Source organism: Pseudorca crassidens, chromosome 6 (assembly GCF_039906515.1).
Source record: "Pseudorca crassidens isolate mPseCra1 chromosome 6, mPseCra1.hap1, whole genome shotgun sequence".
NCBI lineage: Eukaryota > Metazoa > Chordata > Mammalia > Artiodactyla > Delphinidae > Pseudorca > Pseudorca crassidens.
Window position 1 is genome coordinate 47,088,361 of NC_090301.1, and position 22,133 is coordinate 47,110,493.

General features: G+C 39.0%; 1 long non-coding RNA gene across 1 annotated transcript in view; it reads right to left on the reverse strand.

Annotated features, from left to right (window-relative positions):
• Window positions 1-5,982: 5,982 nt before the first annotated feature.
• LOC137225818 (uncharacterized) overlaps window positions 5,983-22,133 on the reverse strand; it is a 49,446-nt gene continuing 33,295 nt past the window's right edge. Inside the window, exons 4-5 of the long non-coding RNA XR_010944039.1 lie at window positions 8,404-8,458; window positions 5,983-7,239 (exon numbers count right to left, since the gene is read on the reverse strand). This is a non-coding gene — a long non-coding RNA (uncharacterized lncRNA). The remainder of the gene's footprint in view (window positions 7,240-8,403; window positions 8,459-22,133) is intronic.

Here is a 22,133-nt window from a genome sequence, read left to right on the forward strand (position 1 = left end):
CTCAATAAATAGTCTTGCATAAATGAATGAATGATGTACTTTTCAAGAAGTAGGAAAGTCCAAGGATATCTAATAGATTCATTTTGTAAGTAGCAAGGAAATGGGATTAAGCTACTAACTTCATCTAGAAGGGTAGCTGTTTTCCATTCCTTGTTGCAATTTGGGATTAGGATATGGAGCTTATGAAGGATATAAAAATTAATCATGAATAGCAAGAAACATCCTGTGCACTCTTGGGGTTCTCTGCATCTCTTTGTGAAAAACCACTTTACTTTCATGATAGGCATTCTTTACTCCAAGGACACGCCTGATGGTTTTCAGAATTTCCCTTCAAATGATCAACATGTAAAAATGTAAAAGGAAGATCATGCATATTATTCCATTTAAACTAATTAAATATTACAGACTCCTCTTACATTATAACTACTTAAGGGGATTTAATTTTTTTTTAAAGGCTTAAAGTGTTGATGTGTACTCTGATGTGTGCTAAGAAATAGATCACACTTCTCAGTACAGCACATATAATACAAGAAAAAAAATCCATGTGTGGAAGAGGGTAATGCTGTCTGCTACTCTTCAATCATTGGAAAGTCAAATTAGAGGCTTAGATATAGAGAGCAAAGTGTTTGTAGTATATTCAGAATTAGCAAACATATTTTTAAAAAATAATACATAAAAACCATAGAATTTTTTATAAATTACTGTTTTTTTTAATGCCATGAGTCATAGAAGGAATCATGGTATAAGTTTAAATGTTTTTGGCCCTTGATAGATGATTGCTAATGCTTTCCTCCTACTAATCATTTAGTATAAATGTACCCTAACTTTTACTGGAGATTATAAACCAAAACCTCCAATTCCTTTTTTTTTTTTTTTTTTTGGGCTGTGCCATGCAGCTTGTGGGATTATGGTTCCCCGACCAGGGATTGAATCAGGGCCTGCCAGGGAATTCCCAAAACCTCTAATTCTTTTTTCCGTCAGATTTATAATAAATTTAAACACTCATAATCAGAAGATCTTTAAAAAATAAACTCTACAGAGTCATGCATATGTTTATTTCTTGGAAAAAATGGCAAGAAGATGTGTCATTAATGACAAAACACGGTATTTGTATAATACATATGTATGTATAGGTCCTGAAATTCCTTTCCTTAGATATATGATTTAATCCTACTATTGTTTAATAATGTCATCTAAATGATTGTTATTTTCTTATTAAAAATTATCTCCAAAAAAACCAAAAAAAAATCATCTCCATGTCGCTAAAAGACATAGCTAGACATATGTCTACATAACACAATTTTGAAGAAGACACTTTAATATCAAAAACATAAGAAGGTAATCCTACAATAGCATTTTTTGTTTTTAACTTTTTAATGTTTTTTTTTTGGCCACACCACACAGCTTGTGGGATCTTAGTTCCCTGACCAGGGATCGAACCCGGGCCCACGGCAGTGAAAACACCAAGTCTTAACCACTGGACTGCCAGGGAACTCCCACTACAATAGCATTTTATATTAGTGAATAATATTAAAATTATGTAACAGTATACACTACATTAGTATGCACTTTTTCATGTTCTATTATATAAACAGCTGTGAAAATCTGATTTTTAACACAAATAAAACATAAATTCATTCACATGACTATTGCATTTTCTTTCCACTTTCAGAAACATTCCACTTAACTAGTCTTATTAAAGACTAGTGAATCATTCATTTATTCATCAAATATTTACTATTAAGTGCCCTCTATATGCCCAACACTGCAATTGGAGTTTGAATTACCAAAACAAAACAGACATGAACCCCCCCTGCCAGGAATCTACAGTTTCATTAGGCAACTACTCAAGTAAATAAAATTAGCTAACAATTAAGGGACATATTTCACAACTTGCCAAGTGCTGTATTAAAATGTTTTATATGGATTACACCTCTTCATAACAATACGATTACTGCATGTGGGTAATTTTAGCCCATTTTACAGAGGAAAACAAGTGTGGCGATGTTAAAGTATGTTTCCCTTCAGGAGGTGGAGCCTAATACCCCATCCTTGAGTGTGGTCTGAATCTTGTGAATTGTTTTCAATGAATAGGATAAAAAAAAAAGTGACCACGCAACTTTGTTGACTAGGTCATAAAGGGTGTCCTTTTGCTCTTCCAGATGGGAAGCCAGATGCCTTGTGGTGGGAACTTACAAGTTGCCCTATGGAGAAGACCACATGGTGAGAACCTGAGGCCTCTTCCCAACAGCCATGTGCGTGAGTAACCTTCAAAGTGGCTGCTTCTTCCCAGTCAAGTCCTTCAGATGCTAGCAGCCCCTGCCAACATCTAACCTGAAGAGAGACCCTGAGCCAGAAACTATCCATCTAAGCTGTGGTATAATTACTAACCCACAGAAACTGTGAGATAATAAATATTTGCTGCTTTGAGCCAATACATTTGTTACTCAGCAATAGATAACTAAGACACAGAGTTTAGAGGAGTTATGTAATTTGCTAAGGTCACAGAGCTAGGAAGTGTTAGAGGTGTTTCAGCCAGTCAGTTATAGCTAAAGTAATCATATAATTTATTGTCCAACAGGGACACTTTTTAGAGAGTAATGGGGATAGTGATAATAATTATAGTGGTTCAACAGCTATGTACCAGAACTATCTAGGGCAAACTGGGACACAGGATCAGTCTAGTCACAGTCCATGCTCTTTACTGCAACACAACTGTCTCCTATATAAATAATTGGATAAAGTGTGACCTATCCAATAATGGAAGTATAGCACAGGGAAGGGATAAACCACCTGCTCCAGCAGAGACCACTATCTACCTACCAAATATTCATTGTCCCCTTTGGTAATACTCCTATGTTGTGTGATGGCAATAATGTGTCTAACTGGGAAAAACAAAGACAAAAAAACCTGCATTTCCCACCTCCCTTATAGATGACCAGAAGATGTCAGTAGAAGTTGTCATGTGGGGCTACTAGGAAACCTCTTACAAGAGGGCTAGCTTAACTATCAGGAGCCCTTTTTCCTCTACAGTTTCTTTACAGCTGATGCCTGGGACATGGGTGTGCTGGTTGGAGCTGCAGCAGCCTCACTGCAAACAAGAGGAGGTATATTTGGTAATGAAGGTCATGATTTAAGAATTACAGCAGAAAGTCTGGGTTTCTGATAACCACAGACCCATCATTTCTGTCTTAGAGAGTAAACCTCTCTATTACGTGAGAGAAAAAATATGCCTCTATCTTTGTTTAAATAGATATTACAAGGGTTTTCAGTTATACTGTGATTAACCTAATCCTAACTGATATACCCACCTTAATTCCTCAAACAACAGATTTAAATTTTGAGTACCAAACATTTGGATTCTTACCCTATTTTGACAGAAATTGTTCTAGATATATTGACCACTCTTCCTACTTTTTAAAGTAACTAAAACAAAAGCATTGACAGCTTTCTTGATGATACAAGGTTATTATTATTTACAGAAAGCAGGGTTGGTTCACTTTTTTAGTGCCTCGTAGAGTTTTGTATGCCCTGTGGAAGCTCATTCAACTGTTGGTATTAATAAAACAAGTATGAATTAAGTTCTTGTGAGCAATACTCTTTTAGATAGGCTGGTGCCCTCACCTATTTTGTTCCTTTTAAATGAGTCATTTAGGGTTTTTCTAAACTCTCCACTCATACTTCCTCTAAAAACTTGAAGACTAATTAAAGATTTCCACCTTTCAGTCATTACGGAAATGTGCCAGGGGATTTTCATGAAATGTTAAATATCTGGATTTAATAGGAAATGATTGCATTCAGAAAGGAGTTAGATGCAGAGCTCTTAATCACATAATTGTATTAGGTTTAGCTCATAGAAACATAAAAGAATTAAATAAAAGCTTTGGTACATGTTCAGCATTTTTGTGAAGCATAAAGGCATTTCCGTAGTTAGTTTTTCTTTTGAGTTTTGAAAAAATAAACTACTATTATGGAGATAGTTACAACAATGCTACTCTTTAAGCAGAAATGAGATTCTTTAAGAAACTGAGTTAACTTTTTTATTCTAAATATTTCAGGTTAGTTATTCTATTTCAGTTCAGAATATTCTTACCATTAACAAAAATTTTGAAGTTATTGTAATAAAATGCTTCCTATAGAGAATAAATATTTTCATACGTGTAAAATATCTAGGATAAATATATGGAAGAAAACTTCAAGGACAACCTAACAATTACGTCTGACCCAAAATGCAATAGTGAATGACATTCGTAAAAAGAATTTAAGCTAAGGCTGGATGATCATTTGATAGGGATATAAAAGACCTTTCTGCAATTATGGAAATATTCGACCTTTCTGCAATTATGGAAATATTCTGTACCTCTACTGCCTCAAATACTTACATTAGCCACATGTGACTACTGAACGCTTGAAATGTGGCTAGTATGACTGAGAAGTTAAATTTCAAATTTTATTTAATTTTAATAGTCACATGGGGCTAATGGCTCCTGAATTGGATAGTATAGTTATAGATGGTATTCATGGAGGTGAAAGAACTGAATTTGATGGATTCTAAACTCCCTTCCAACTTTATATCGCCATAGCTGCAAAAATGAGCAGTTAAACTTTATTTCTTCTCAGTATTCGTCTCCATTCTGCACCGAAATTTCCCTCTTTCTAATACCTGGAATTAACCAAGGCATTAATTTAGTCATTGCAGAACTACAATGTGCCAAATGCAGTGAAAAAAAAAAACCTGGATCTGCTCTGGCGTTAATATTTCCAACCTTTTTTTTTTTTTTTTTTTGTGGTATGCAGGCCTCTCACTGCTGTGGCCTCTCCCGTTGCGGAGCACAGGCTCTGGACATGCAGGCTCAGCGGCCATGGCTCACAGACCCAGCCGCTCCACAGCAAGTGGGATCTTCCCAGACCGGGGCACGAACCTGCATCCCCTGGCAGACTACTCTCAACCACTGAGCCACCAGGGAAGCCCTCCAACCTTCTTGATTTTCCTCTTACTACCTTCAATAACCCTTCCCTTCTGGGACACCTCTCTCATCTTCAAATATGATGTCTAGGTAGCAGGCTGTGGAGACCGTACCTAAATGCTGGAACTTCCAGATTCACCAGAGATCTCTCTGCTTGGATGGGGCAAAGCCACAGGAATTGATGGTGTCATGCAGGAGAAATAAGGGTTCTGAATCAGATTCAAGTCGATTTTAAAGTAAAATGATATTACTTGCACACGTGAGATGTGCATCTGGTGAGCTATAAGTAATTCCTACTATTGCCAGCCTCTTTCCCAATGTTTCCCAGGATTCTCAAAGGAGCTTCAGCCTATATGGAGTTCTCAGTCTCACTTGTACCTCAGTCCTGCATCTGGTCTGTTCATTCAACCCTGCATATACACGCAAACACGGAACACAGTCCCTTTTACATTGATTCCACAAAGCAACCTAAATGCAAGGTAGTTACATGTAGCAGAATTCTGTAGAAAGTTGGAGGGTAATAGTGGAAGGGGCTGTGTTACAGGTAAACATTAAATAACCCTGTTCTTTAAAGACATCAGCATTCCTACTGTGGCTTCTTCCTACCTGTGTCCCTTTCTCAGATTCCCAACCTCCCATCATGTTCACACCCACCTCCACCAGGCCCTCTTCCTTCTCTTCGCCTCATTCCCAAACCCCCATTTCTTCACTCTGGGTCAAGGCCATGTCTAAATCTCCCTCATTTTTTCATTCTGAGCAGTTCAGTCTTCTCTGTTTTGCCCTAATTTTTCAAATGTTTGGGACTTATATTGCCAGACTCAAAATTTCAAATAAAAAAGTAAGTATAAAAAACTTCTTACCCTAAAAAAGGATTCTACTTCCACATTTTGAAGTAAAATTTTCTCTTTTTCATATAACTACATATGCTATATAACTGTATATTACTATAAAGTAGTTTCAGAAAAGACTTGGCCATGGTCGTAAAATTAATAAAAGGTGTTACGGCGACTAGAAGACAAAACTCTTGAGAATTTATCCTTCCATTAAATTATAGCCATAAACAATATGGGTTAAATAAGATTTTATAAACATGTATGAGAATCTCACAACCACTTACAATGTGGTCGCCAATTGGAAAAGTTCATGAGCACTAGAAAATGGCATGACAGACGCAGACATCTGGGGGGGGGAATCATATAAAAATGAAAACTGTACAGATTTTAAAAGTGATTGAAAATAGCTTGATATATATATATATATATATATATATATACATACACACACATATATATATAGAGAGAGAGAGACCGACCATACTTATGCTATTTCCCATGGGTACATTAATTAAGAATTCAAGATATATGTATATGTATAACTGATGCACTTTGCCATACGCCTGAAACTAACACAACATTGTAAATCAACTATACTCCAATAAAAATTAAAAAAAAAAAAGAATTCAGTTACACTGTGAGGATCCAATGTTACACCAAGGAAATGGAACTTTAAAGAAGAAAATAATTTCTTTTCTTGAAGTTGAGTTAAAGAAGCAAGTAGACAACAATAATTATTTTCACAAAATTATGTGATGGCACCTACCACACCTTTCAATGATGCCGGAAGATAGATTCATCTATGCTTTCACTGAGTTAAAACCTTTACTGACTCAGCACTGTATGTAAAATACCATGGCCACATGGCAGATCATACAGGGCTTCTAAAAATGAAGTGTTTGTCAGGACCATTTCAATTGCAAGTGACAATAACCCAGCTCACATGACCCAAAGCAGAAAGAAAATGGATTGGTTCACATAACAGGAAGCTCAGGGTCGGTTCTGGCTGGAAACACAACACAATTCCCAGGGAATGTGGTGTTTTCCCCGCACCCCATCCTCCCTTTTTTCTGCCTCTTCCTTTTCCAGCTCTACTTCCTTCTTTGTTTTAGTCTTCTCCTCTCCTACTGCTTCAGGCTCCCCAGTTGATGAGGGAAGATAGTTACCCACGATCTCAGACTATGTGTCATAGTTTAGCAATCCCATCCTAGCTAAAAATACTGCCTACTTCTCAAACTGGTATATCAACTCCAGGCAATGATTCTTATTGGCTCTGTTTATAATAATTACTTACCCCTGAACCAATCACTGTGTTCAGAGGAGTGAGATATTAGGATCGGCCATGCCTGGGTCACGTAATCACTCCTGTAGCAAGGATGTGGCACAGCACTGTAGTAGATAGGGTGTTCCTAATGATTCAGGATGGAGGAAGGGTAGTTCTGCAAAGAAAGGGATACAACCAAGCATATAAATACATCTGCCCACTGTGGATTGATAAGTAACAAGTCTTGTCCTCAAGGAGTTTGTCCCATATAAATCTTAGTATTTATATATGGGAAAATATCCCCACATGTGCCCCCAATTTTTAATTCCAATATTAATCAGTTATCTCAATTATAAAATTTAAATATTCCCCCAGTCCTTATTGTTATATAAATCTGGTTTTGTTAGTTTTAAACTACATGTGAAAATTACTTGATCATTGGCGTAATATTTTTGTGGTGGTCAAAGGCAATGCTGGTTTAAAACTTTTTCTTTATATGATAAATGACAAATTTGTCTTTAGACACTGTGAAAACTATGTCAATCTAACAAGTCATTTCCTCAGTTAATCTTAGTTTTGTGGCTATGATGGCTTGAAAATTGTTTCTTGTCCTCACCACACATTGGTTGCTACTATATTTAGAGACAATTTGTTTTAGCCTTGACAGAAAAACTTACCATTATTTTCATAGGCATTTTATTGGCTAGAAAGCATAATTTGTGTTATTTTCTACTCATGCTATCTTGGTATATAGAAAGAAATAAAAAACCTGATGTTTGTATCATATTTTTACTAAATGTGTCTCATGCAATAGAGTGAAATACAAGCTTTTGCTGGGTTAAGTCACTGAGATTTCTGAGTTAATTTGATACTGAAATATATCCTAGCCAATCCTGATAAATGCAGATGTGTTAAGTTGAAAGTTATCATACTTTATAAACAAAAAGATTCTCACTGTAATTACACAAATACTATATATTTTCCTTATTACAATATGTATAATTTATGTTCTAGGCAAACACACACGTATGTTTATGTGATTTCCTAAGAGTGACAGCTAATTCTACTTTTTTCCCAAGAGAAAGGGGGAAAAAAATCATAATTTGGTGAGTGTCAGGAGCCTTCAAGCCCGTAAAAAGGCAGGGAGGATCTTCAATGACAACTTTCTGTACGTATCTATGATTTTTTTCTTATTCTATTTCAGCCACTTAAGTTTCACAAACAGCTCCTAAAAAGGGAGACTTCTGAGGAGAAGTTATGTTACTATACAAGAAATTGGGGTTTTCACCACAAGTTATTTCACTTTCACTGTGGCAAAGAAAATGCAGGTTGAACTCACCACAGGACCCGGGGACATGGCAGTTGTTGAAGGTTTTATGGGTTCCCATCACCTCCTGAGAACAAAAGAGAATCATAAGAAGACTGAATTTGACTATATCTGCCACTGAGAAGCAGTGATGTCAGAAACTAAAATATCACTGGTCTGATCATCTTTCTCTTCAATTAAATAACATTGCCTTCATGCTTTAACTCCTCGGTTTTCAAATGTTTCCTGGCAGTGGAACCCTTTCTTCCAATGGCACGTTAGCAGAAATCACATGTATGAGACGGATAAAAGCAGGACCCAGACGCTCCGAGGATCACCATCATCCAGCACAACCGAATAAAGCTAAGGCTTTAAAGACTCACACCTGCTCGGGTTCATGATGCACCCATCGCGGCATGTACACATAAGTAAAAGACTCAGCTGTTTCTATCTAGCAGATTTGCCTTTGTCTTTCTAGAGCAGCTTCAGGATATTCACCTGCAGTTGGTCTTGCTCCCTCACTCCGATAAACCTCCCTGAGCATCTGTCTTTCCTATTCTCCTGCCTCCTCCTTTCACGACGCTCTAAGAAACCTGCACTCTTTTTCTCTTTCTGCCTCAATTGTGCTGCTTTTTAAAAAATACCTACCCTCTTTTACTTCAAGAATTTAGCCCATATCAATTTCATTCAAAAATCTCCCACTTGGGCTTCCCTGGTGGCGCAGTGGTTGAGAGTCCACCTGCCGGTGCAGGGGACACGGGTTCGTGCCCCGGTCCGGGAAGATCCCACATGCTGCGGAGCGGCTGGGCCCGTGAGCCATGGCCACTGAGCCTGCGTGTCCGGAGCCTGTGCTCCGCAACGGGAGAGGCCACGGCATTGGGAGGCCTGTGTACCGCAAAAAAAAAAAAAAAAAAAAAACTCCCACTAAATTTTTGTTCCCCCAGGAGATCTGTGCTATTACTGCTTCCCTATTCAACCCCCTCCTCAATCAATCCATATTAGGCAAATGGGGAAGCTTAAAAATAACATTTTTGATTTCTATTTTATGTTATATATATATAACAAATATATGTATATATAGCCACATATATACAGTATATCTTTTTATGCAAACATTAAAAAAAAGTTTCTATCTGTACCTGGCCATTGCATGTGTTGATGTAAATGTGCACTGCACAAATGCAAGAGCACCATTTGCAGGGCTGATGCACAATTATGAGGCCACCTGCCTCAGGCCCGCTCTGTGCTGAAGAAAATCTCACTAGGACATTCTCTCAAAGGCTGGTCTGAGGATCGCCTCCATGGGGTCCTCGTGTGAAAAGTGTGATCAGAATCCCAAGCCAGGCCTACTGAATCAGAATTTCTGGAAAGGAGACCTGGGATGTGCCTTTTTAACAATTTCCTTTGGGAGTTTTAGTTACTTACTGTTAAGTAGCAATCCTCCCCCTACCCCCCAAACATAGTGGATTAAAGCAATGACTTATTACTTCTCGTGATTCTATGTGCGTTGACCAGCAGTTTCTCCTGGGCTCACTCATGCAACATCATTCTAGCCTGGAAGGTCCAAAATGGCCTCACTCACATATTTGTCGGTTGGCGCTGGCTGTCAGTGGGGTGCCTCAGTTCTCTTTTCCTGTGGCTCCTCAAACTAGGGGTGGCTTCTTTACATGGCATTCTCAAGGCAGTGTTCCAAGAGGGCACAAGTGGAAGCTGCAAGCTCTCCTGAGGCCTAGGCTTTCCTGGCACATCATTTCTGCCACTTCTATTAGTCAAAGCAAGTTACAAGGCCAGACCAGGTTCAAAGCATGGGAAATTGATTTCATTTTTTGACAGAAGAGTTGCAAAGCATTTATAGCTATACTCCCCAACACACCGTAGTGTATTGCTAAGTACATATGAGGTACTTAATACTTTCAGCCTTCATCATCATGTCTGCAGAGATTGAAACTTCTAGAATATGTTATTCGTGGGCTTTGCTTTTAAATGAAAGTTTCTGCCTGCATTTGCTAGAAAAAAGTTGATTTGCTTTCAGGTCCTGAAACTAGGATTGTCAAAAAAAAGTGTTGGTATCTACACTCACGTTTTCAACCTACTCAAAATCAACTATGGAATTATTTTTTTAAAATCATTAATATTGCATACTTTTCACAGCTATTTTATTCAGACTTTTCTGATCAAAAATTTTCCAAATTAAAAATCAAAAGGTCAGAATTGGCTAACGTAAATTTAGTTTCCTCTTCTACCAAAGCTAGTCTTTCAGTGATTTTGATAACAAGTGGTCTTAATTTAAAATAGTAAAATTGTAGGACAGAATAGAGAAGGATTAAAGACAACCTGAGAAATTAGGTACAGAGTGTAAAACTAAATAATCATTCCAGGAGGAAGGACTGAGATATCAGCTTTGCCTATAGTTGCAAAGCCTGTTGTGAGTCAGTGACAAAGGGAGGGTAACCATCAAATCCACACCCCCATCTCTGCTCAAAAATGTGCTACTTTATTTGAAAACTACATGCAGTATTGAGAAAACGGATCTAACATGTATTCTTGGAGAGTGGCCTCTGAGGGCGCTTAAGTAGCAGTAATTCTAAAGAAAAATACCAAACTCTGAGTGCAATGGTGGAACAAACCATGAAAATATCTTTTAGTCAACTAATGGAAAACATGCTATTACAAGTCCTTGAATTTGCTGCTGCCTCAAGTTAAAGTGTTTTATATATTGTACTGTATTTAACATTTGCTTTGGAAATCTTTTTCTTTTGGTTTAGGCTGAAGGAAAAGTTTGCCAAGTTTTATGTCTTCCTGAATCAGCAAGTAAATTTCCCATTACTCTCCCAGTTGGGTGAGTCATCAGTCCAGTTTAGGGATGTCACAGTCCTGGCTGTCTGGGCGGGATGAGAAACAACATTACAGTCAATCAGTCTAGACAGCCACTTGGCCATTTATGGTATCATTTCCCCTTTATTACTGAGAGCCTAGAGAGCAAAGAAACGCTCCTGGGAATATATGTAGGGTTACCAGATTTAGCAAACAAAAATACAGGATGCCCGGTTAAATTTGGAATTCAGATAAACAATGAATACTTTTTTTAGTATATGTATATTCCATGCAATATTCGTAACCCACTTTCCCTTGAAAAACAAACATTGCTTATCTGAAATTCACGTTTAACTAGGCATCCTATATTTTATCTGGCAACCCTACAAACATGGATCTTACTTCATATCATCCACATTTTATTATCTGCAGAATGTCAGAGATATGAAAGTCTGTTTCCTGAGTTTTTGAGAAGAAAAGTTGAACCATTTTTCTTTCATCTTTTATTAATCATGTAATTACTGTCTAACATTATAGAAAGCAAAAAATTATCAAAGACAAGAATTCCTTCGAGCATTGATTCTCAGACTTTAATGTACATTTAGGTCACGTGGGGATCTTGGCAAAATTCAGATTCTAGTTCAGCAGCCTGAGGTGGGCCTGATGTTCTGCATTTCTAACAAGCTCCCAGATGATAGCAATGCTGCTGGTCCCTGGGCCCACAGTGGCAAAGTTTTCAGTGTTTCTCAAACATTGCTGCACATTAGAATCAGCTGAGGAGATTTTAAAACTCTTGATGCCCAAACTGTATCCCATCCAAGTTAAATCCGAATTGTAGCTGGTGGGAGCCACGTGTCAGTATTTTTTAAAGCTCCTCAGTTGCTTCCAGTGTGCAGCCAGTGTTGAGAACCACTGTCTTTGATGCATCCACTTTGATGTTGGTTAATGTTTATCATCAACTACCTGGGAGGCAAAGTTTTTTTTGTTTTAAATTGACATGGTGCTTTATTACACATTAACTGTAATCTTGAGAGACTGATGTGTGGAAGGATTGTCACCACAGTCTTTTCAATGTGTCCACTTTCAATTACGCTTTCTAAGTAACCGAGGAGAGCAACAGATTTTATTATTTTAACTATTAGATCACCAAATATTTTCCAAATTTGGAAATTTTATATCTGTAACACACATTTTCCCATGAGTCCAAAATAATTTATTTCTCTTAATGTTTCTAATGGAAACCAAACAGCCACCACCTCAGAGTCAGTCTGGCTTGGAAAAAACTGGAATTTATAGTCCATTACTCTTTGTGAGGCTTGGCTAGAGTCAGGAAATGTGACTTAGGGAAGAAAATCAAATCTTTAAGTTCTTGTTGTTTTTCACACAAAGATGTCAACAAAAATAAAAGCATGCCTTCAAAGCTACTGCTAAGAATATAGCATGGATATAACACATGTTTACACAAAACAGACAGGTGCTGACATAAAGTTAGCTGTGGGAAATGTCTATAAAAAGCCTTGCTTCTTAACCAAACACCCTCCTCTTTTTTCTTCTAATTATGTCATTTTAGTGTCATCAATTTTTATGCCATCTTCCTTAAATCACGATCTTTTCTGCAGTATTGTTTAGCTCCAAGAATGTTTTTGGGTTTCTTGTACCTTACACGGAATTTTTTACTGAAAGATTTTTTTTTTTCTTTTTAAAACTTTATCCTGGTGGGTTTTTTTGTTTTTGTTTTTGCTTTTTGTTGTTGTTGTTGGTTTTTTTTGGTCCACTTGATTCATCATGTATTCTTTTCTCTTGTTCATGCCTAGCTTACACCCTCCATCACTTCTCTGCTCCATTCCTTCCCTTGGGCCCAAACATTCTAGAATCTGTGAACAGACCTTTAATTGACCTGCATCCCTCACCAGCTCCAGCAGTCATCACCATGCCCTGGGAAACAACCTTAAGAAGCCCACACATGCCCATGACCCTGGGTGGGCCCATTTGCCAAGATGAAAAGTTGGCTCAGAAGAAGTACAACAAGACAGTTATCAAGTGGGTGGCAAATTGCTGTGCAAACATTTAACTGTGGGTTCTTGGTGTGCCCTTTCAGAGAACTTTTGCCTGGGGAGGGAAAGGTGGAAAGTGGCTCTTAGGCAGCAGAAGTCTCCCATGAATAGGAGGAAATTAACCTGATCTGTCCTGCATACAAAGTAGCTACCTAAAAATGTATTTGTTCTAAATTATGGTAATTTACTCTTCCTGCCATGAAAGGCTTATATACATTTTCTTAGGGAGCCCACAGTATAGCATTGCACTGTACAATATAATAATAACTAAGCTAACATTTATTAAGCACTCACTATGTGTTTTTATATGCATTAGACCTTTAAAGCTTTGTAACCACCCCAACAAATACTATCACTACTCCAATTTTAAAGATAAAGAAACTGAAGCTTAGAGAACAATGACTTGTCCATGGTCACATAGATAATTGGTAGTAAAGCCAGGATATGAAGCCAAACAAATCAAATTAGAGGTGAAACCCTGCATATACCTTAGCTACCATGTATTTAAATATATCCAGGGACTCCACTATGTGATACTGCCTCTTATGTGATACTTGCAGGGAATAATAGAATCCTAAAGGACCTTAATTTTAAGTATTAATGGTAGTAAATGAATTCACTGTAGTAGTTTTCTCCAAACTAAACCAATGGTTAAAGAGGTTATTTGAAGTGTTAGCTAAGTGAATCACAGTAAGAATTTTACTCCCTTTTCAATTTTCTTTCAGTCTTTCTGATTGTAACAAAAGTTAAGTCTCAGGTTGGTGCTAATTTGCATTAATCTTCCTTTATTAACAAAGAAGGCAGGCCTTGGACTAGGGGAGACAACAGTACCTACTGAGAATTTAGTAACATTGCTTTGTATTCATTTCTAATGTTGCCTTCTACTTATGGCAAGTGATTCTGTTTTCTTTCCTTTTGTTTTCCATTTATGGTAGGGATATATATCCTCTTAAAATAAAATTTAAATACTGTTATAAAAAAGTACGTAGGGGGCTTCCCTGGTGGCGCAGTGGTTGGGAGTCCGCCTGCCGATGCAGGGGACACGGGTTGGTGCCCCAGTCCGGGAGGATCCCACATGCCGCGGAGCGGCTGGGCCCGTGAGCCATGGCCACTGGGCCTGCACGTCCGGAGCCTGTGCTCCGCGGCAGGAGAGGCCACAGCAGTGAGAGGCCCGCGTACCGCAAAAAAAAAAAAAAAAAAGTACGTAGTAGAGTTGATATGCAGATATGTCAAAAATCATGGCATTAGTACTGTGATGGCTAAAGTCTAGAATACTTTAAACAAAACAACAAGAAAAAAACCAAAAAGACTCTGCAGTCTTATTTCCATTAGCTGCATGAAAATGTCTGAATTAAGGAAGAAATGAAAAGTCTAACCCTAAAGAAAACAATGTTAACTGCTTTTGAATTCCCCTAGGCTCTAGATTCTAGAGTTCCAGACTATGGAAAAATTAATTATTCCTCATTCCATGCTATGAGGGTGTATTATATTGTAGAAAGAGCTCTTGATTCACTTTCAGAGGCTCCCGGTTGGATCCAACCTCTGCCACTCACCTTATGCAGGTCCTAATATCTTCCTTGAATTCAGTTTCTCCATCAAGAAATAAAAGATCAAATTAAGTTGTTTCTTCTAGCTCTTTTATTCTAGCTTTCTTCAATGTATCTGAAATGGTCTGCACATTTATTTGCCTTTCTTCCAAAGTGCTTATCTAGGTGAAGCTTTGTGTAGCCTGTACAACTCACATGTTTTTTGAGAGAATATAAGCCATGTTAATGCTTTATTTTGTAAAGCTTCTGTTTTTGTTACGAAAGGTTACTTAACTTAAAGGCTCATTTGGGGGTGGGGGGAGGGCACTATTACAGGTCAGCTGCCTGTTACAACTTGATATCATTCTGGAAGAAATCGAGGCTTCCACTTCCTTTGCACCATTTAAAGAAACTATTCTGAATTCCAAGAATGCCCGTGGCATTTACCAGACACTGCGCTTTCTCCTGTATGTGTCTATTTTTACACTGGGCACAAAGTACAATTAATTACCACTGGTCACTGGAATAGAATGTAATTATGGCCTGAAAGGGTGACCAAACTGCCTTCTCTAGTTGATGACTAACTTCAGACATTCTTCCAGAGCTGCTTATCTGTGTGATCAGCTTCACGCTGATGGCCCAGCTTAAGCTAGTGCCCTTAACTCTCCCAGGTCTGGTTCCCTGACAAAAAGTAAAATCAAATCACACACTCAAAACACAAAAAGCAGAAAACGCAAGGCCAGTCCTTGTTAGCTGTGTAAGATCACTTAAACCCCTAGGTGCATAATTCAGATTTTAATAAACACCTTTTCAGAGGTTCTAGCATATTTGGAAGAGAGGAGACACAATTTGCCCTGTAATCAGGATTAGTTAGAAAGACAGATATAGCACGTTCATTTCACTACAGTTTAGCATATGGCATCAACCACATAACTCTCACATTCTATTCTTCTTTGTGTTTGCTGACATTTTAAGCACTTTATGCATGAGATGGCTTTCATGAGACATAACAAAAAGTGGGGAAGGAACAATATGAGTATAGCTGCATTGAGATCCTGGGAATGCAGAGAAAATACCTGCAAAATAATGCTAATCTACAAGAAGGGCAAAATGATAAGTTTTTATTAACGATAACCTTTATAGGTCCTTACACTGGAGACTGTATTACCGGAAGACAATGAAGTATTTGTTAAATGTCCAATACAACAAACCTCATAAGAGAAGTCTGATATAAAAAAATCTAGCTCCTTGACCTGGATATGGCACAGAGTAACAGTGTTTCCGTAATCTGGTTATGGACAGTCCTCTAGAGCAATAAACCTGAGCAAACTCTCAGTTGTCATTGTTGTTCAGTTTGGGGTAATCATCTACAAAGCGCCTGTTTGTCAGGATTGGTGGAATAGTTAGGGAGGAGAAGAAGAGAGCCGACTGTAGCAGAATCTGAATAATGTAAACCTTTATTGGCTGAATGCTATCACTGGTATTGTCAGGATTCACCTGGGATTGATCTCTGACATGACCGTTGACACTTCATGACAGCAACAATTTGACAGGACTACTGCAAATCACCAAATTACCTTGGTGATTCTCTCCCTGCTAGATGCAACAGCAGCTTTGGTTGTCATGGTTGGCTCCTAGCAAACCAGAGAGACCCAGGGGTTGGGGTCTACCAATATACCTCTCCCCCGTAAAGGTGGCAAATTGACAGCAAGGAAGCTAATCCTAAGGGAAGGAGGGGAATTAGTAAAAAGCTAGCAAGATTGGTGGTAAACTAGGACAGGTTTTCAGTTTCCAGGATAAAGGGTCAAATATCATAGGCTAAATTTGGATATTGCAAATTCAGTCTCATGAAGCTCAGGTATGCAAAGTCCAAATCAAAGTCATAGTTTAGGGGAATGGAAAGAAGCTTTCAAAGTACAGAGCATAAATGATGGTCAAATAGGACACAGAGTCCAAATATTCTAGAAATGTCATTTGGAAACAAGGCAAAGCAGAGTGTGAAAAGAGGCCAGCCCCTGGAAAGTAGTTTTGAGCAACCAGAACAAGTAGAATATGGCTCTGCAGCCAATAGGAAAACAGTGAAACTATCCCCCAAATATCATGCTTGGTGTCAAAGGCCTGAGAGTCTGGAAAATTCAAGTATGGGAGACACTTGAACAAAATTCATCCAAGTAAGTAAAACATACTACAGGAGTTCTCAGGGAGATTACCTGATGTTATACCTGGAATGGCCCATGTTGGACACAGGAGTGGGCTGAGACTGGCACCCAGGCTGTAGGAAATGCAGCAGACAGAGATACAGCGTCTAAAGGAAAATGAAAATCCAGGCAGATAGTGCAAATGAGGTGTCATCAGAAGAGATCTGGCAAATAGACAAAATCTAGTCATCAAGCAAAAGTCTGGAATCAGGAATACTAGAGCAAAAGGTTTGAAATAGCACCCAGGTAGTAGATCACAGAGAGGTGCACTGAGTGGCTGTTGGAGTAGAATGCAGTTGCTTTTAATAGGGTACCCAAGTTCTCATCCCTTAGCAGGTGGAGAGGGCGCCTCTCAGTGCCCTACATTTATTCAGACCCAATTTAACTTTCTTCATGAAATAGCCTGGTGTGACAAAACTGAAAACATGAAAACTGTGAGTATTGGTAGGTTATGACATGTGTAATAATCATACTTGAATGTAGGATACTTTTCTAAGTATGGATTAGAATGGCAAGTAAATGAAAGAAAAAGTTGTGAACATCTGAAAATGGGGCCCTGTATATTTAAATCATGCTGCACCTATGCAATGAACTATGATGCTGGCATTAACAACAATAATCACAAAGAGTTTTCAATAACTTAAAAATGTTTTCCCTCTCCCACAATACCTCACTCTCTTCCTTTCCAACCTGGGCCCGGAGAATGGCTCAGGCAAAGAAGAATGGTTCTGCCATCAAGGGGGTAGAGACCAGAAGATACATCCTTGACATTCACCAGCTCATCCACGAAGTGGGTTTCAAGAAGTGGGGCCCTCAGGCACTCAGAGAGATCTGGAAATTTGCCATGAAGGAGATGGGAACTCCAGATGTGCACTTTCACACCAGGCTCAACAAAGCTGTCTGGGCCAAAGGAATAGGAATGTCCCATACTGTTTCCATGTGTGGTTGTCCAGAAAGTGTAACGAGGATGAAGATTCACCAAACAAGCAAGCTCTATATGTTGGTTATCTACGTACCTATCACTACTGTCAAAGATCTACAGCCAATGTGGATGAGGGCTAACAGCTGATTATAAAATAAAGTTGTAAAACCACAAAAAAGAAAGCTTTTAACCATTATTCAAAAAGACACGTGCAACCCAATGTTCATTGCAGCACTATTTACAATAGCCAGGACATGGAAACAACCTAAATGGCCATCAACAGATGAATGGATAAAGAAGATGTGGTACATATATACAATGGAATATTACTCAGCCATAAAAAGGAACAAAACTGGGTCAGTTGTGGAGATGTGGATGGACCTAGAGACTGCCATACAGAGTGAAGTAAGTCAGAAAAAGAAAAACAAATATCGTATATTAACGCATACATGTGGAATCTAGAAAAATGGTACAGATGAGCCTGTTTGCAAGGAAGAAATAGAGACACAGACATAGGGAACAAACATATGGACACCAAGGGGGTAAAGGTGGGTGGGATGAATTGGGAGATTGGGATTGACATATATACACTACTATGCATAAAATAGATAACTGATGAGAACTTGCTGTATAGCACAGGGAACTCTACTTAATGCTCTGTGGTGACCTAAATGGGAAGGAAATCCAAAAAAGAGGGGATATATGTATACACATAGCTGATTCACTTTGCTGTACAGCAGAAACTAACACAACATAAGCAACTATACCCCAGTTAAAAAAAATAGACATAAAAAAAAAAGGAAACGAAAGCTTTTGCTGTGTTAGGTGGATACAGGAGATACTTTATAGAATTGCAGATTTTATGTTATAAATTGTATTCAGCTGCTAAAGTACTAAAGAACTGAAATACTAGTGCTCAAGCAAGAGAGAATTTTGTATTCCTCTCACAGAAAATAAGTCCAGAGCTGGCAAGGCAGTTCCAGTCATCGGGCACCCTGTCTCTTTCTATTTATCATCTTCAGAGTTGGCTAAAATAGCTGTCAATGCTTTGGCTCTGGTGTCCACGTTCCAGGCAAGAAGTAGAAGTGAAGAAGAGCAAAAAAGCTGCATGCTAACGATATGTCCTCTTTTAAGGGGTATTCCTAGAAGTGTAACAGATGTGCATAACAACAGTGGCTTAAACATGATCAGAGTTTTTTTCCTTAGGGAGCTACACAGCCTAAGGTCATTACAGCAACCCTGATCCAAAACACCCTCAAAAATTCAGTCTCCTTTTTTTCTTGTTGGATATCTCCTAGCAACTTCCATTCCAAGATCACCTCAAGGATCAAAATAGCTGCTCAAGCTCCAGCCACCATGTGATATTGTGATTCATAATAAGAAATACATATATTTGGTCTTCCTCCTGGTTTCTGGCACAGAGCTCCTAAACCTTTGGAATTTCCTAAGTGATCAGAGAGATAAAGGTATCTTTGGTTATTCATAACAAGCACCTTTCAACTACATCAGAGTTTATATTAACGAGGTGACTTTGGAAAACCCATAACGATGGGAGCTGGTTGCCAGGGTAACCAACCCTGACTAGGTGCTGGGAGAGTGGCCTTTCCAGAGAAGGCATGGAAGCTCTTCGCCCCTTCCCACATACCTGTCCTGTGCATCTCTTCCACCTGGCTGTTCCTGCAGTGTTTCCTTTTATAATAAACTGATAATTTAGTAGTATACTGTTTGTCTGAGTTCTGTGAGTCACTCTAGAAAATTAATTGAACGCATGGAGGGGGTTGTGGGAACCTCTGATTTATAGCTGTCTGTCAGAAGCACAGATGACAACCTGGGCTTGCGACTGGCATCAGTGGGGGTGTGGGAGTGGCAGTCTGTGGGACTGAACCCTTAACCTGTGGGATGTGACGCTATCTCCAGGTAGTGTCAGAACTGAGTTATATTTTAGAACACACAGCTGGTGTCACAGAACCGATCGGCATGTGGAAACCCCACACATCTGGTGTTACAAGTGTTAAGTGTTCCTAAGTAGAGCATTGAGAGTTGAGAGACACAGAAAGAGTAATAGGAGTGTGTTTTTTCAAAAATTTTACTTACTGTATCAATAATCTAGCCAGCTAAAAAAGAGAAAGAGATAGGAAAGAAGGAGAGGCAAAACAGCCTACACTTGCTGCCTTTTCAGGAAGTCTTCTGGGAGCTTTCATGTAACCTTTCTGCTTATATCTCCTTTGCTAGAACTTAGTCGTATGGCCACACCTAGCTTCAAGGGAGGTTGAGAAATACAGTATTTTCAGGTAGGCACATTAATAAATCAAATAAAGTAAAAATTCTAATACTAAAGAAGAAGGGACCAGCAAACATTGGCCAGGCAGTTGGCAGCCTTTGCCACATCTGTACAATGATTTTAAAACATAACCACATGATTTTAAAACAGAAAAAGCCTTGGGGAATGGGACAAAGACATAAAGACATACATTTTGATTGGGACCAAGGTTGGAGACTTGGAGCTTGGGAAAGGGTATGGAAAGGCAGGCACTGTGAGTGTGGGGTTGTGGGAAAGTGTGGACATTCAGTGCAGAGGATGTAAAAATGTTAAGAAGTTAAGGATAAGATGGGCTTCCCTGGTGGCACAGTGGTTGAGAGTCTGCCTGCCGATGCAGGGGACACGGGTTCGTGCCCCGGTCCGGGAAGATCCCACATGCTGCGGAGCGGCTGGGCCCGTGAGCCATGGCCGCTAAGCCTGCGCGTCCGGAGCCTGTGCTCCGCAACAGGAGAGGCCACAATAGTGAGAGGCCCACGTACCAAAAAAAAAAAGAAGTTAAGGATAAGAAAGAAAATAATGAATGGGAGTGTCTCAACTGAAACCAACGTGAGGACTAAGAGCCTGAACAAATGTCCTCCAAATATATATCTTTTATTTTTTTCTTTCTCTTTTGCTTGGCCTCCTTCACTGGGCACATCTCCTATCCTAGGCTCTCGTAGATGTGACCATCTGTCTCTCTTTCGTAAGCTTACACCTATTTGTATAATATATAGATTGACAGTGTAGCTCCATTAACTCAGGCACACTAACCCTTTTTTGCCAGAGATTGTATCCCCATGCCTGGTGTGGTGCCTGGTATGTAATAAACAAGCAACAAACATTTGCTGAGTTGGAATAAATATGTAAGGACACAGTGATAGGAAAAGAATGTTGACAGATCACATAACAAGATAAGGTTTCCAGAAAGGTGCCTTTCAAAGATAAAAGATACATGAATTTGTGAGGCATCACATCTTTCCAGAATAGTCTTTACTATGAACAATTACAAATTGGAAGTTATTCCATTATTATTGAAATGTTATTTCCATTATTATTCTGTTCTTTTCCACCCCAGAAAGATCTTACATATATGCTTTTACTTTATCTCTACTTAATTGAATCATCTTGTCTCTGTCTGACCCTGGGCTCCTTCTTCCACATCCCCTTCCAGTCCTGTGACGTACATGAATTACCAGTATCTGGGTGGAGTCCAGAAAAGCACAGCAAGAGGATGTGATATTCCTTCCCATTTTATGCTTACTGGTTGTGTGACCTTGCAAAATTTATTTAACTGATCTATGCCGCCACTTGCCGACCTGTAAAGTGGGAATAATAAACTGACAGGTCAGGGTTGTTGAAAGGATTATGTAAAACTTTTAGCAGTCATGGTCTCTAATGTGCATTCAACATATGTTAACAATTACTACTTGTCCACAGAACAGAATGTTAGGAGATGATGCTCACATTTTCCATGGGGAGGTAAGACAGTTCCTCAACTATCAGTGCTGAGAGGAAGGACTCCAGCAGGGGTGGCAGTGAGAGAGGAGAAGGGGGAGGCAAAGAGAGGGTTTTCCAAGGTCCCACAACAAGTAAGGGGCAGTACCATGAGGTGGGAAGGTGGGAGAAGGTGATAGAATCCCACCTATACTGGCTCTTGGGGAACTTCCAAGGTCAGGTGGGTGGTAAAGAAAATCTGACTTGAAATTTCCTCTCAGGGGGAGCAACGACCTTGGCTGCAGCCATGTGAGTCATGGGTTCTGGAGAAGAAACAGCACTGACTCAGTGGATTTGAGACAAAGGGAGTTTCCTTAAGGACTAGCTCCTGAATCAGCCACTGTTTGCCTAAGAGAAAATAAACCACACTTGCCAGTTGCATTAGGTAAAACCAAAACACAATATTCTCAAACACAAACTAACTAAGAAAGGAGTTTACTGGCTTGCATAACTGAA